The 16464-nt window shown below is 45.2% G+C and overlaps 1 long non-coding RNA gene across 6 annotated transcripts; it reads right to left on the bottom strand.

Annotated features, from left to right (window-relative positions):
* Window positions 1–52: 52 nt before the first annotated feature.
* LOC125542361 (uncharacterized) lies at window positions 53–5409 on the bottom strand. 6 transcript variants are annotated; one of them, XR_015617944.1, is made up of 6 exons: window positions 4672–5409; window positions 4494–4591; window positions 3798–3860; window positions 3563–3693; window positions 1213–1446; window positions 53–997 (listed from the first exon to the last, which is right to left on the bottom strand). It is a non-coding gene; the product is annotated as an uncharacterized LOC125542361 (long non-coding RNA). The 6 variants fall into 6 exon arrangements; XR_015617946.1 differs by adding an exon at window positions 4205–4277 and having other exon boundaries at window positions 299–997; window positions 1213–3693; window positions 4672–5390; XR_015617945.1 differs by adding an exon at window positions 4184–4277 and having other exon boundaries at window positions 299–997; window positions 1213–3693; window positions 4672–5390.
* Between the last annotated feature and the right edge of the window lie 11055 nt (window positions 5410–16464).

The following is a 16464-nucleotide window of genomic DNA, read 5'->3' on the forward strand; positions in this document are numbered from 1 at the left end:
GGTATGTAGATGCACTCTCCTTCCCTTCGTTGCTAGATTACTCCATAGATTGATCTTGATAATGCGTAGAAAATTTTAAAATTCTGCTACGATCCCCGACGAAACACACGCACAAGGGAATAAAGAAGGCACAGGGACCAGCCAAACCCCTTAACTTGTAAACTGAAAATCTATATGTTCTCAACTGATGGTTGAGACAATCAACCAACCAACAAATATAAGATACGACAGATTTGCAGGTAAGCACAAGGAGACCATATTATTAAACAACTTGTTGATTCAAATGCAATAGCACTGTCCTTGTCAGCACATTTAAAAATTACAGAGATCTTTATCAAGGATATACGTGTGCATTTCATCTCCATTACAGTTTGAACATATAAAAAGAAGAAACAATGAATATCTGTAAGAAAGGACAACAAAATTAAGTGTTAAAAGAATGGAGTGGAAAAATGAAGAGAAGATGAGCTCACCAGCGGCTCCTAACAACTACGACACACGTTGCCATACTAACAAACACTGGCTAGTATACCTTAGGGGTGTGCATATGTTACAACCTGCTACTTAAACAATCTGAACTTGAACCTAACTTCTATTGAATGATCCAAAATGTGGTGCTGCATATACAATACCTAGTAGATACTGCTTTAACTAAAAACTAAACCTACAGCTCTCTGATGTCAGAGTAGCATGATTCAATTTGTAAATAAGAATGCGTGTGTCGCACTATTATATACAGGAAACACATGCATTCTCATTTACTATGAATATACTTGGAAGGAATAGTGTGGCCTTTCCAGAAGGAAAATACATCTCAAATACACTTCAGAACCACAGGTATTGGCATAGACACTAAACATACGTATCAAGTCCACTACAAAGCATAAGATGAAGAGGAGCAGGATAAACTTCTATGTTACAGAAATGAGTGCAAACTGCAGGCATTTATTCAATATAAAACCAAGGATACGCTGGACTTGAGGCCACAAAGCAAAACCTGAAATAAACATGAAACAAAGACATAAGAAACCATAGCAAATCTCGACACGGGTACAACTTGCAAGACTCTGGGCATGAAGGCAAAACTGGCTAGTCACATGAGAGGAAATAAAACGACATTTTTCTGCCCCAACTCCTATTTGCGATCACCTCAAATGCCAAATACACTACAGCCAAGAAAGAAAACATTAACCAGCTAGAGAATATAAACACCTGGCGGCTACGGCGATGGTTCGTCCTGCTACTGTCGGTGACCGATGGTGGACGGAGTGTGTGTTTCTCACCGTCTCCAGCGGTGTCGTGCCCAGGAGGTCGTCATAGATCACCCCCCTGCGTGCATCGAGAGGGTGCGCCTGGATCTGCCGGTCAGCAACGGTGCCGATGAGCTCACCTTGACCCGCACTCCCCCTGTAGCAACATGAGTGGCGGCAACTGCATCCAGCTTGTCTATTTTGTCAAAATAAGAAAGCAGAAGGTCATCTGTAAGGAGAGAACACCATATCGCCAAAAATCAAATGCTTAAGCTTGAAAAGGCATGCTTACATCCACTACTTAGAACTGATCCTACCAAGAAGAAACATTTAAAGAAAGTACAGCAAGCACTGACAAAAACATAGGAGCAGCTATTTCAAATAAATCTGAGTGCTAAAAACTCCATTAAAGAAGTGAAAATCTAGTTAGATATATTAATATCTTAGTACAAGTATAGATAATTTGATATCGGATATAAAAGATGCTTTAGTTAACTATGCTCGAAGGACCGAGACTCTAGTCAGATGATTCTAAGATAATATCAAGATGCATTAGAAATAACTCGCATAATATATACCATACAGAAAAAATATACACCTACAAAAAAACCTTTTTAATTGGCTAACAATACAATAAAATAAAGAGGAGTAATCAGTATCTGTCAGAAATATCAATCAACAAAAAGTGTTACTCTAGATTTTGATGTGTTAGGCAAAAGAGAAAATAAACAACTGCCAGCTTAATATTGGTTGGGAAGTAACATCAATGATGTAATCCTGCTAGACTAATAGGAAAATGAATAAGCATCTACCATATCCAAGTAGGAGCTAGAACCCAAATACTTGAACCTTCATAATATAATACAGTAATAAAAACAGAAGTTTCAGAATATCAACTCTATATACAAAATACTCTCATTGCTAAAATAAGGATAAGCTGTGTAAGTTCATCCTTATTTAACTCCTCTTTATGTAGGTAGCATATTTTAAACTCTATAGTTGGAAGTTTGTTCAAACTGCAGGATCCAAAAAAATGGAGTGGTGACGTACATAATTGGGGAAAGCTTCAGAACAAACTAAAGAAAACGAAAGGAAATGTCCGCTCAATGGCTCGGATTAACCAAGCAACTTAATCACATCAGTCGAAAAATTGTTTATGGATACAAAACGGGACATGCTACCTCGGTCACTCTTTACATGAACAATCCAACATTATCTCAAGAAAAATCTCAAAAAAATCCTGTAGTATTAATTTCTGTAGCATGAACAAATAGCTGCAACCGGTAACTTGCAAAAAAATAGAAGTAATAGTATCACAACGAATTAAAACAAGTCATTCAACCGATAACTTGCTGGGAGTGAGTCTTTCTAGTATAACAAAGTGCAACTTACTCTTAACCAGATTAAATCAAAGAACAACAACAAACAATAAAGGTACGAGAGAGAAGAAAACTTTACTTTAAACGGCTATAAACACTGGAGCATAAATAAGCAACACCTTTAAATAAAAATAAAAAGGGTTTAGTGTTCATTGCATAGTGGGCTCAGATTCGCCTTTCCTCAATCATATAACCTACCCCGTCATCTCTTATCACCAGATCAATCTGTTTACACAATGGAGCTGCCCTGGTTATCACTCAACAAGAATGACCATCCAAGGACAGATCAACAGGTATCACAGGATCAAAAAGGATTCTAGAGACAACAGGGAGGATCCAACTTGATACCAAAAGGTGCCTTGATTGCTCAAAGGCACACTTATTCCAGCCACAGTTAATCATCATCGCCCTAGCACGAACGCCACCGCCACAGACAAAGCGAAATGGCGAGAATGCCCCCGGCGGGGCAGGCTATTTACGAGCGGTGGCATGAAACGGGAGTAACTATTCATTCCAGCAGTAACTTTTTTTATCCGACGGATGAGGTTGTTACAGGGGTCGATCCGACGGCCCAGATCCGATCAAGCCACCCGATCCGACGGCCAGGAATCCCAAACGGCTGAGGAGCTGGGAGGATGACCGGCATCCTTATTTCTCGATGGATTTCTTGATGGATCACCAGATCAATATGTTCTTATGAGGGTGAAACTGCCCTGGTTATCACTCAGCAGAAATGACCATCCAAGGACAGAGTCACTAAAATAAGAACGTGATCAAAATAGCTCAAAGAAATGAGGGGGGATCCAAATTAATACCCACAACAATTGCCTCGATTGCTCGAGAGCATGCCTATATCAGCCATAACTGATCATCGTAGCCCTAGCCATGTCCCATGCAGTAGCTGAAGCAGAGCAGGAGGAAGATGGAGCTCACCGAAGGAGGTTGTAGCCGAGGCAGTACTTAGTGGGCGCCGAGGTTGCGCCTGAACGCCGTCCAGCCGGCGAGGAACCGCTTCCTACACCGCACATCCACGCCGCTGCATCGGAGTTGCACCTTGCACCGTCCTGCCGATGAGCACGAACGCCACGGGCACCGAGGCGGCCAATGAGAGGATGAGGTGATGTAGCACATCCAGGAGCACAGAAATATGTCGTAGGTACACAACAACCTGTTTGCTTGGAGACACTGCTGCCCCTGCAACAGCAGCAGCACCAACCCACAACAACAACACCTGCAAAAGACAAAGAAGAGCGACAATCAGAAGGGTTTAAACAAATATATCTAAAAAACATAGATCATAGCAGAGGTAAATAAAGCAAGAGCACCAAAAATTAACTAAATAGACCCAAGAAGCATCATAGCAGAGTACATCAAACCAACAATCAAAAGGGGATAATGGAGTGGAAGACCATAAATTAATCAGTATGTCTCAATAGTACAACATGAACCAATGGTGACAGGTGTGCTTATCATGTATTGCAGGCTAGCACATAGCAAGAGAAGAAATTTCATTTCACATATGCAACAACAATAAGAACAATTCAGGTTGGTCACCTAACGATACATCCAACTCACACAAATTATCCAGTTGTGGCACACACAATTCCTTCCTCAAGGTTTTATGCCTTTTATGTCCTAGCTAAAATTCCTGGTACAAGATAATTAGAAGGACATCACAGTTAATTTCATGTTAGTGGAAAGGAACATAACACAAGCAAACCTCATGAGAGAGATATGTCAGTTCAACTGGAATGGTGCAGCAATTAAATACCCAAACAGTGGCATGCCAGGCTAATTGGTGGTGGTTGTTGTTTTAGCAGCAGACATATACAAATCTAAGGAGGATGGAGAGCATTAAGCTTACCAGGGGCAACATGGTCGAGCAGCAAGGCTAGGTGAAGCAGCAAAGAACAACATCCCATTCTTCCTGTACAATCCAATGGCCCTTTTCTTCAAGCACATCTACAAGAGAAGAGCAGACCAAATGTGAGCGCTGGGGATTTAAGAGAGAGAGAGAGAGAGATGGGGAAGAGAAGACAGACCTTGTCGAGCTCACTGAAGAGCTGCATCCCGGGCGAGCAGAAGCACGAGAGAGATAGTGACTTGTTTTCCATTCACGTTCCAATCAGCAGTTCTTTCACGCGGTGAAAGGGGATAAAAATTTCATTCTTCTCAGCTGGGGGTACAACCTGGGGGGCCTTGTCGATGAGCTCGTGGACGTAGTTCTAGCCGAAGCAGCGGTGGCCGGCGTCGTACACGCCGTGGATGACGCCCACGGGCTTCGTCTTGTTCACCGCCACCACGCGCACCGACTCCGACGCGCGCCCAGGCCGCGTCGCCGCCTGCTGCGCGCGCAACAACACCGAACGGAGAGCCGCGGCCGCGCCCTCCACCGCTGCCACGGACGCTATCGCCGGCGCCGCTGACCCGCCGCCTCCGTGGCCGCTGCGCCGTCGCCGTGGTTGGTGGAAGACACCTAGGCATGCGGGGCCGAGTGGGGGCGTGTTGGGGGAGGAAGAACGCGGGCGTGGGAGGAGAGAGGTCCACCACTGCGTGGTCTGAGGGGCATCGGCGATGTGGGCGGGCGGCGAGGTCTGAGGGAGGAGAGGGAGGGGCGAGCGGGGGCATCCAAACGGGGCGGGGCGGGGCGGCAAGGACTGAGGGAGGGAGAGGGAAAGGAGAGGGCGAGGCGATGCGGGCGGGGCGGCGGTGATGCGGGCGGGAGAGGGAGAGGAGAGGGCGGGGCGATGCGGGCGGGGCGGTGAGGACGAGGGAGGGGGCGCGAGTGCGGGCTAGGTCATCTCCACGCGGGTGGTCAAGTTTTATACAGCTGCAGGCGAAATGACGAAAATGCCCCCGGCGGGGCAGACTATTTACGAGCGGTGGCACGAAACGGGAGTAACTATTCATTCCAGCAGTAACTTTTTTTTATCCGACGGACGAGGTCATTCCATGGGTCGATCCGACGGCCAGGAATCCCAAACGGCTGAGGAGCCGGGAGGATGACTGGAATCCTTATTTCTATTTTGAACGAATTTTGTCAAATTTGTCACGCACAATCGATCATTTGATCATTTGAAAAAAAAATTGACCAACAGTCTAATCTCGCAGTTCCTCACAATATTCGTGTTGTAAGTTTTTGGTTTTGACGATCGTAGCTTAATCTCTCTTTGAGCAGCAGTCTACTGCACTGACACCACCATGTCGAGCTCCTATGTCTTCTGCTCAAAGCCCTCCTATTCGTCCCTCTCGACGTCGAAGCCCTTTCCCTTGATCTCCTTGCCCACGTCCTACTACACTAGAGTCGTTTCCGGCGTCGCTCATCTCGGCCTATTCTCTGTCGTCCTCTTACTGCACTAACGCTGCAATGGCGCGCACACCGCTTTCTTGTGTCCTCTGCCTCCGTGCACACTGTAGTTCGCCGCGCCGCCGACGAGGTCGATCATCTTGGCCTCCTCTCTCTCGCCCTACTACACTGGAGTCATTTCCGGTGTCGATCATCTCGACCTCCTCTCTCGTCCACTGCACTGACAATACCATGACGCGGGCATTGCATTCTCCTCCTCGGTCGACTGTCTTTGCGCGAGCACCGCAACTAGTTCGCCGATGGTGTCGCTTGCATGCCGCCGACGGGGTCGCTCGTCCACGACTCCATGCTCGTCATGTCAGACACGGCGCCACGGCCACTATCCACCGCAGTCGCCATGGTCCGGCGCACACTGCACTTCTTCTCCCCCTTCCTCTACTAGCTCTTAACCCTGTGTGCTAAGTGCAAGTGCTAGCTCTTAATCATACCCCATGCGGACAACCTAACAACGTGTAGTTGTATGCGTCGAGACAATGCAGGCAACCAAACAACATGCCAAAATTGATCCTCTACTGTAGGCAGTCCATATGCAGGCAACCAAACAACTTGCAGATGTCATATATGAGGCTATTTTTCGAGAGCCACGCTGACTGAAGAAAGGCATGCAATGCAGGACGGCAACCAAACAAGCCCTTAGGTATTTGGCTCTGTTGAATGCCCTCAAGCCGTTGTTGTCGGGCCGATAAAGACACAGCAGGGAGAGGCGGTGCTGCTACATGACTACGTGGTCGGAGCGGCGCAGCGGGCCGATAGGCAAGGAACGGCAGGCAGGGCTAGGTTGATGCCGTCACCGGCATCATGCCGGTGTGAAATTTGCACCGCCAAAGTTTTGAACAAGGTTAGGTAAAAGGAAGTTGGGGTAATTATACAGGTCGCTATTACAGTACTCCCTCCATCTGAAAATACTTGTCATAGAAATTGATACAAATAGATGTATCTAGAACTAAAATACATCTAGATACATCCATTCCTCTAACAAGTATTTCCGGACGGAGGGAGTACATCTTTTGGCCAAACTTACCTGAACCAGTTTTTTCACAAAAGAAAAGGGGGCTTATGATAGCTCTGATACAGTATTTTTATCTTTATGTGCCGCATGCGTAGGGAACTACTATATCTGACGAGATCAAATCCAATGGTAGCTTTCACTAGCATAGCCCGCGCGGCGGTACGCCGCGCATGTCAATACGTTGTATCCATATATGGAGTGTGTTTACTATTTATAACAAATGTTACTTGATTAAGATAAAAGAACCATGCACTTAGGAAGATAAATTGAAAAGAGGCATATGATGCTACAATACACATTAATACATCTCTAATAAGTTTCATTTATTCTCGCTATGCCATTCTTTAAGACAAGGGTATGCTCTGATGGTAACCTCCTTTCATTAATTTTAGTATATGAAGGCACTTATTTTTAAAAAAATGACAAGGCACCATTAGCCGAGGGAGTGTCATATAAGTAGTTAACATGATAGAGTTCATACATGGGGCAAACAATATGCATGAACCTATGCCTGAATCAGTAATTTATGAGCATATATATACTTAAGCTATACATCAAGTTAATGTTTGCGTATATTGGAGGTGCCAATTTTTATGTATACGAAAGAATACCAATAGGTACTCCCATCTGTTGCAGTTTTTTTGTTTGACTGGTGACTAACTTGTATTCATGACATAGCAATTGATAAACATTTTCTCAGCCTTGGCCAGGCAAAAGTAGACACATTTCACTGAGCTTTTAGACTGGTCATTATCTTATACAACATTAAGAGGAAAAAAACATATACAACAATAAGAAACATAGCTAGTGCGATGGGAATACGCCACACAAAGAAAAAGCACAGTGATTGTAGTATAAACCAAGTAGACCGTGCATACAAATCTTCATTCATGAGCTAAGTTTTTTTCTCTCCAAAATATGCACTGGAAGAGAAAAGTAAGCTTTCGAAATCATATACTGGGAGAAAAATGTAAGATGTCCGTGTAAAGTTGGTGTGCTGCAGAAAAGAATGAATACTGAAAATGACAACTCACAACAACACAATGCATTATCGTGTTGACATGGTAAGCATTTTAACAGCTAAAACATTACCGTACAAACTTTACATTTCTCATATGAGTAAAATCTGGCTCAACCTGAACCTAAAATATGCAGCAGGTCAAGAGAGCCATTAAAATACATCGTGTTGTTCAGCTTCACTAAAAATAGATTGTTAATACCTTGCCATTGCTTGCGTTTTTTCACCCTTAAGGTTCTTATTATGTAAGTTAATAGTGTGTCATTCAAATTCATCACAGATTGATACCTGCATAAAACAAATATGAGAAGCGGATAAAACCATATCTTTAATTGGTGCATGCATATAAAAAATATGAGAAGGGGTAAACCCATATTGTTTAGTATTGATGCCGGCATACTACAAATATAAGAAGGGGTAAAACCATACTGTTTAGTATGTATACATAATTGGTGAAAAATAAGTTTACAATATAAATCTTGAAAATAAACAGTTTTCCCTGGAATTGCTCCATAGACCTTGAACCACAAATTGTTTTTACGGAATATATTACTTTCAGAGATATATAACACCAATTGTAACTGATTCTCTTCCAATCCTGGTCATCTCAAAGAGCATATCATCACAAATCAACAAATGGTGCAACTGATTCTCTTCCAATCCTGGTCATCTCAAAGAGCATATCAATCAACAAATGGTGCAAGTGACACACGGAACCAAGAAAAATATAATCCACACCAGAGCAAAGCAATCAAAGTAGTTGTAGAATTGCACATAGAGAACATCTCTACTGCATGGTTCAGTTATTAATTTAGTCAAGTGACACGTATGTTAGTAAAGCATAAACGGCAGCTACTATCAGAAAAGCATGTTGTGGGCACATCAGAGGAAAACCACATACTGATCAATATCAAATTAAATGTAATACAATATAAGATAAAAGTTTACACTGTCTAGGTGCGGCCAGCATTGCTGCTTGCACTTGAATCACGGAGAAACAATACACGGTTTCAAGATGGATTGAACAATGCATCAAGGTTCAAAAGCTTGTTTTGTTGCCTGACGCTACGAGAGCCATTATGCTGAGCTCTAGAGAACTTTTAAAATAATATTCTCCATGTTTGTGTGCCATGGCATACTTAGAAGGTAAATAGTACCAAGTATAGGCACATGTAATTGTAGTTAATATGATTTAGTGATCTAAAAGGTCTTATATTTTTCTACAGAGGGAGTATATGTGTATGAACCAACGAAAAAAATAACGCGCTATAACGACGCTATAGCGCCATTATAGCATATTCAGAGGGGAAACGCTATATTTTAGCAAATTCAACCGCTATGGCGCTATTCACGTAATTAGCGCGCTACAGGGTGCTATAACAACGTTATAGCGTTCAAATGATGAAAAAAAATCAGAAAAATAGGGAAACACAGGTTTACTTTGTGGTTATTGCACGGTAGATGTAGGCTAGGTGCTCAATGTTCAGAGTTAATATATGTTAAATAGATTGATTATAGTTTGAGATCCATTTTAAAATTTGTGCTTATTATCTAGCTATTTGGCTAGATTATGTCTCTCTATGATGGTGTCTTAAGGTACTGAAATACTTTATTTATGGATATATTTGGCATTTTTTGCAAACCCTATTTTGAAATATAGCACACTATTAGCGTGCTACAACTTGTGTAGCATTTCGAGAAGGGCCTCGCTATATGATTAGCAATTACCCTATATAGAGTGAAACAGTAGGATAAAATTCAAACTATATAATGGATAGTAATTATTCTCTATAGAGCGTGGCATTAAGATGTAAAGTGGGAGATGATTTTTTCAGACGCAAACGTGCAAAGAGAAAGAAATATAACACATCGATAATCATTCCCTTTTTTTTGACGGGTAACTAGGGACTTTATTAAGGAGTTAAAGTAAACGGAATACAAATAATGTCTGGCACTGTCCCTAGCCAAATATGACGACCTACTGGAAGCGAACATGCAGCTTTCGCAAGAGCGTGTGCTTCAAAATTATTCTCTCTGTGTTCAAACTTGAACTTGACGAAGTTGAACTCCTTTCTTCTAGCCGATATTTCTTGCAAAATTGGTGCATAATGGGTCGCTGCATCCGTGTCAATCTTGCTCACCACTTCCATGCAGTCGGAGGCCATAATCATACGTGAAAGATTTAGGTCCTGAGCCAGCGCCAAAGCCTCATTGCATGCCTGTGCTTCTAGACCGGTGGATTCAACCAGTCCATCAAAAATAACCGCAGATGCACCCAAGAATTGGCCTTCCTTGTTCCGGCATATTGCAGCTGCTGCACCAAATTTGCCCTGCCGTGAGATCCCGCCATCCACATTAATTTTTGCTTCATCTCCGTCTGGTGCCATCCACTTTGACGCTCGGGGTCGCACACTACCCACGTTTTTGGCCTACATACTCTTGCTGTCCAGGGCAATTTCCAGGTCTTGGAGAAACCTGTTTATGAAACAGAAGGTTGACAAAGGGCTCTGAAACTCATTATCGTGAATCGCTCTCCTGCGTGCCCACCAAATTGCCCACATGGTTACTAGGACTATCGCAAGGTCTGCTTCGTTCAGAGTTTCAAAAAGCCAAAAGAGCCAAAGCCGTGCATCATTTGATCTGTTGGACAGAATGTGTTCCAGTACTTCCTCATCTCCTAGTGCCTAGACGCACCGTGCCATATGACAGTCAAAGAGTGAGTGGCGCCAAGTATCTGATTCCGCATTGCACAAACTGCAGGCCTCAGATGTGGTCATCTTCCGACGGTGACGAGTTTGTCCCGTAGATAACGAGGTGTGGGCAAGCCGCCACACAAAACCACGCACTTTTGACGGGACTCTCGACTTCCACAATCTGATCCAATCTCTTTTACTTGCATCTTTATCAGATCTGTTTGCTCTTTGCTCTATCCAATCTTCCCTTTGAGACTTGATGCTACTAATCATTCTATACACCGATCTGACGGAGAAAAGACCTCTCTTGTCATAGTGCCAAGCATAAAAATCCTGGTGTAAACGAGTGCTCAAAGGGATATTTAGAATAGCATCTACATCTGGCCCGATGAAGTGCTCGCTTAAAACGTCCTTATTCCACGTTCTGGTGGTTCCATCATAAGCTCAGATACTTGTTGCGGCGGGTTAGCAGTTATGGGACAGATCGGCTTGAGTTTATAGTCACGCGGAATCCAGTTATCCCGCCAAATCTCAATGTCCTCACCTGTACCCACCCTCTTGATGACCCCCAATGCAAGAATGTCCCTTCCTTCGATGATTGATCACCATACCTGAGAGGGGTGGCTCCCCAAGGTTGCATCCAGAATGTTACATTGTGGATAATATCGAGCCTTCAGAACTCGCGCACTGAGAGAATCAGGGTCCATTAGAAGTCTCCAAGCTTGCCGAGCAAGCAAAGCGAGGTTAAAAAGTTCTATGTCCCTGAACCCCATCCCTCCCATAAACTTCGGCTTGCACATGGTGCTCCAAGACACCCAGGCAGTCTTCTGTTTGCCTTGTTTGCTGCCCCACCAAAACTTCCGGAGTAGCCCATTTAAATGTTCACAGAGGCCTCTTGGTAGTTTAAAGCATGCCATTGAGTAAGTCGGAATAGATTGAGCAACTGATTTGATGAGCACTTCCTTCCCTCCCGAAGATAAGCACTTCTCCATCCATCCTTGTACATGTTTCCAAATTCTGTCCTTTAAATAGCGGAAGCAGCCTTCCTTTGAGCTCCCGACATCCGTAGGCAAGCCAAGGTATTTTTCAGAAAAAGATTCATTGTGTACCTCCAGCACGTTCTTGATTTCATTCCTTGTTGACTCCGGCACTCCCTTGCTGAAGTAAATAGACGACTTGTCTATATTTATTCGTTGTCCAGATGCATCACAATATTTCCTCAATAGTTCATGAACCTTGGTTGCACTGTCGCTGCTAGCTTCAAAGAAAAGCAAACTATCATCCGCAAAAAGGAGATGATTAACTGACGGTGCTGAGGCCGCGACAGAAACCCCTCGAGTGCCACCGTCTTGTGATTTCAACAAACAAGAAAGGCCTTCTGCAGCCAGAAGGAATAAGTATGGGGAGATTGGGTCCCCTTGTCGTAAACCACGAGATGGCCTGAAAGCATCTAAACTCCCCCCATTGAACAACACAGAGAAAGAAACAGAAGATACACACCTCATCACCGTGTCCGTGAATCTCGAGCTAATACCCATTTTTAGCATGACTAATTTCAGATAAGGCCACTCAAGCCTATCATATGCCTTCATCATATCCAGCTTTAGGGCACAAAAACGGTTCCCCTTCACCCTTCTTGTTTTCATGTAATGCAAACACTCGTATGCTGTGATAAAGTTATCTGTAATGAGACGGCCAGGGACAAAAGCTGATTGCTCTTCGGAGATTACCTCGGGGAGAATGATCTTCAGCCTGTTAGCTAAGACCTTTGATGCGATCTTGTAGATCACATTGCAAAGACTTATTGGCCGAAATTGTCCTAACATTTTTGGACTAGCGATCTTGGGAATCAAAACGATGAACGTGTTGTTGATATCCTCCGGTGAGTCCTCTCCATTAAGCACCCTAATAACCATGCCTGTCACCTCAACACCACAAAGTTCCCAGTGCCTTTGGAAGAAATGCGCTGGAAAACCGTCGGGCCCCGGGGCCTTTGTGGGAAACATTTGGAAGAGTGCTTCCTTAACTTCTTCCTCTCTGTATGTGGCATTTAAACGAGCGTTCATTGCAGCATCTACTCTTTGTGGTATATGTGATAGAACTTCCTCAATGCCAATAGTTCCTTCAGCCGCATACAGGTTTTCATAGAAAGCAGATGTCATCTCGGCCAACTCCTTTGGATCTAAACATGTGGATCCATCTTGACGTTGCAGCGATTTAATAGTGTTTTTTGATTTCCGTGCACTTGCCTTTTTCTGGAAATATTTGGTGTTGGAATCTCCCTCAGCTAGCCACTGTACACGTGATCGCTGTCGCATCATGATCTCCTCCCGGTATGAGAGTTCGACCATTCTGTCCTGCACTCGTCGTTCTTCCAGCCCCGGTCCTACTCGTAGTGGATCAGCCCGCAAGACCGCAAGCTGCTGTCTTAGGTCCCGTAGTTCCTGCCGGACCGAGCCAAAAGAATTCTTTCCCCACCGTTTTAAGGAAGAGGCCACAGAGTTCAGCTTATTAGCTAGTTCTGCTACCGTTGTGGCTGGACGGTCTTTAGCCCATGCCTGCTCTAGTACTCCCTCAAAACTGCCATCAGTTTCCCAGACACATTCATAGCGAAACGGCTTCTTCAGCCTATGCCTTGTACTGTTGTTTTCCAGATCATTTTTTAGCAAAATAGGACAATGATCTGATTTTGCCGCTGTAAGATGCTCGACTGATGCAAACGGAAACATCCCTGACCAGCTGGGGGTGGCCAGGGCTCTGTCTAAACGGACACGGCAAAACTCACCACCGACTACTCTTTTCTCAAAAGTCCAGTCCAGGCCCTTATATCCCAAGTCCGCTAATTCGCACACATCGACAGCCTCACGGAAACCTGCAATCTGTGAACTATCTCTTTCATTTGGACCCATTTGTTCTTCCGGCCGCAAAATCTCATTGAAGTCTCCCATACATACCCATGGCAGCATGCTTTCTCCTCTCAGAAATTTCATCGTATCCCAAGTCTTGTATCGAAGGTTTCTCTGAGCAGCCCCATAAAAGCAAGATAATCTCCATGGCTCCTTGTCCGGTTCAGAGATTACCGAATCAATATGATACTGCGAAAAACTCTTTATTTCAAGATTGATATTATTCTTCCAGTACAAGCAAAGTCCTCCACTTCTACCACTACTTCCTACTCCAAAACTACTGCTAAATCCTAATCTACCAGCCAAGCCCTCCACTCGATACTTCGCCAGTTGAGTTTCAACAATGCATAGCACCGACGGCGCACTAGCCTCCACGAGGTCGCGGAGCTCGTGAACCGTCGCAGGATCGCCAATCCCACGACAGTTCCAACATAGGGTCCTCATTGAGCACGGCGGTCCTCCGCGTCGGAGGCCGCCTGAGTTGTAATCTCCATCTCTTCCGCCACCACAGTTCCATCCTGCTTCCTCCTTTTAGACACCTGAATTTTCTCTGGAGTAGACACATGCCCACCCCTAGTAGCTGTTGTGGTGGCTCCTTCAATGAGGAGAACTATATCTGCAACCTTGCCTGCTAGATTTGGAACCGACTGGCCCCTAATGTTCAAAGAACCATCAGCTGAAACAAGGCGTTTTCGGGCTCCTTTCTCCCCTTCCACCTCCACTTCCTGCTCTACAGCCTCAAAAGCCGTCTCAGAACCTATAACCCGGCCACTCATCATACTCTGAAACTCCCCTACACCCCTACTGTTGCTACTGCTCGGACCCCTCCCTCCTCGTCCTCCTCTTCTACCTCTCCCTCCCATCCTCCCTCCTCCTCCACTAACACCACCACCTCGATTGCTCCAGGACCTGTCAGTAGAGACCTCTGGGTCCCATAACAACCACTCTCCCCATTCAAAAGTTGCAGGATCATGTACTCCATCGCCACATTCGTCAGCAAGGTGACCCACTAGGCCACACGAGAAGCAAAAGTCCGGTAGTTTTCCATAGTAAACGCTGAACTTCTTATGCTCTCTTAGCTTAATTGGGACAAAACGGACAATGGGTATGCTGACATCAAGGAACACCCGTGTCCTAAGCGTGCTCGAGGGGTTTATCCTGCCCTCATTGACCATCACGTTGAAAGGAGGCTCGCCAATCTTGGCAGCCACCTTCTCAGCAAGTTCTTTCTTCCTCGTGAGCCCATCCAGAAGCCCTTTAACTCTAGCCCACACCGGGTACTTGTTTAGCTTGAATTTGGTTACATCCGAGAATCCATCATATTCCTGGAGCACTATCGGCGCCCTCCTGAACAACCAAGGCCCTCCATCCATTATTTTCCTCCAATCACCAAGACAATGGCACTAGACCAAAAAGAGGTTTGGCCCCTTGATATTGAACGTAACACCCTGTGCTGCCGACCATGCATTCCTCATCTGCGTTAGCAGCGCCGCGTGACTGAAAGGCTTCGTAGTGTGAACCCTAAAGAGGGCCAACCAACGGACATCTTTAACCAGTTCGTCAACCTCGGCAGAAAAATCCAGATCCTCCTCCTCCTCCCCATGGAGATGCATACCCGCGAACTGATCTACCAGCTCCGGCCCCGGCCCAAAGAACTCTCCATAATCCTCTTCGCTTCCTCCAAATCTGCCCCTCCCTTCAGCACCTGCTTCTCTCTCTACTCCCTCCGCCCTTCGCTGGAACTCGACACCATCCCCTTCATGGCCCTTGCTCCCACTTCCAGATCCTAACTCCTGCCTTCCATCTTCCTCCAACCCTAATCCCATCTCCTGCGACCCCCTTGCCCCTTGAGATCCTAAACCGGCCATGCTGTTGAGATCGTGTGGCCTCCCGCGGTAGTCCTCGCCGCCCCGGCGTGAGCACCGGCAGCCGTCGAGGTTTTACGTGGACTTTGGCGTAATCGCCAGAGGATGAGGTGGAACCCTAGGCGGCGCTAGGGTAGAGGCGATAGTTAGGGCGTAAATCATGTCTTATCGATAATCATTCCCATGCAAACTACCAATACATGACTGGGAGGGAGCCCGCTGGGCTACTTGTTTAGCATGGATTGAAAAGGACACCGATCCAAAAGTGTATTTTGTGCACTCGCGGTGAGCCAGACTAAATAATCATCTCTCCAAACAATAAACTAATGACTCTGACAACTAAGCAAAAACCCTACTCCTACAAGGAAAGGGAGAAGCTAAACTGATGCGGAAAAAAAGCCAAACTGTCGACCAAAATTAGAGATGATCCTACATATCCTTTGGCCAGCGGTGACTACAATGAGGTGCTTGTATTGTGGTCTCTCTGCTCGCGTGCTCCTGATATTCTCTCCATGGTGCTCCATCTTCTTCATTCCGGCCGAGTGCACCACGCCCGAGGGTACTCCCACTAGTAGAAAAAGGGTCAAATGTTCACCCCTTTAGCCCCGGTTTGTATTTGAGCCGGCACTAATGTGACCACTAGTGTCGGTTCGAATGGCTATGCATTAGTGACGGTTCGTAATGAACCTTTAGTACCAGTTCGTGCCACGAACCGGTACTAAAGGGTGGTGGCAGGCTGGCGTCAGGCCAGGGCCCCACGAGTCCCTTTAGTGACGGTTTGTGACACAAACTGGTACTAAAGGTCTAACCTATAGAACCGGTTTGTGTCACCAACCGGCACTAAAGAGTCTTAACCTATAGTCCCGGTTGAAGACACAAACCGGCACTATAAGGCAATTTTCAAACTCTACCCCTCCCCCCCCCCCCCCCCGTGTATCGCCATTTCAGATTTGAAAAAATCAAAAGAAAATGATAAA

Source organism: Triticum urartu, chromosome 3A (genome assembly GCF_056163025.1).
Source record: "Triticum urartu cultivar PI428250 chromosome 3A, HENAU_Tu73, whole genome shotgun sequence".
In the NCBI taxonomy this organism is placed as follows: domain Eukaryota; kingdom Viridiplantae; phylum Streptophyta; class Magnoliopsida; order Poales; family Poaceae; genus Triticum; species Triticum urartu.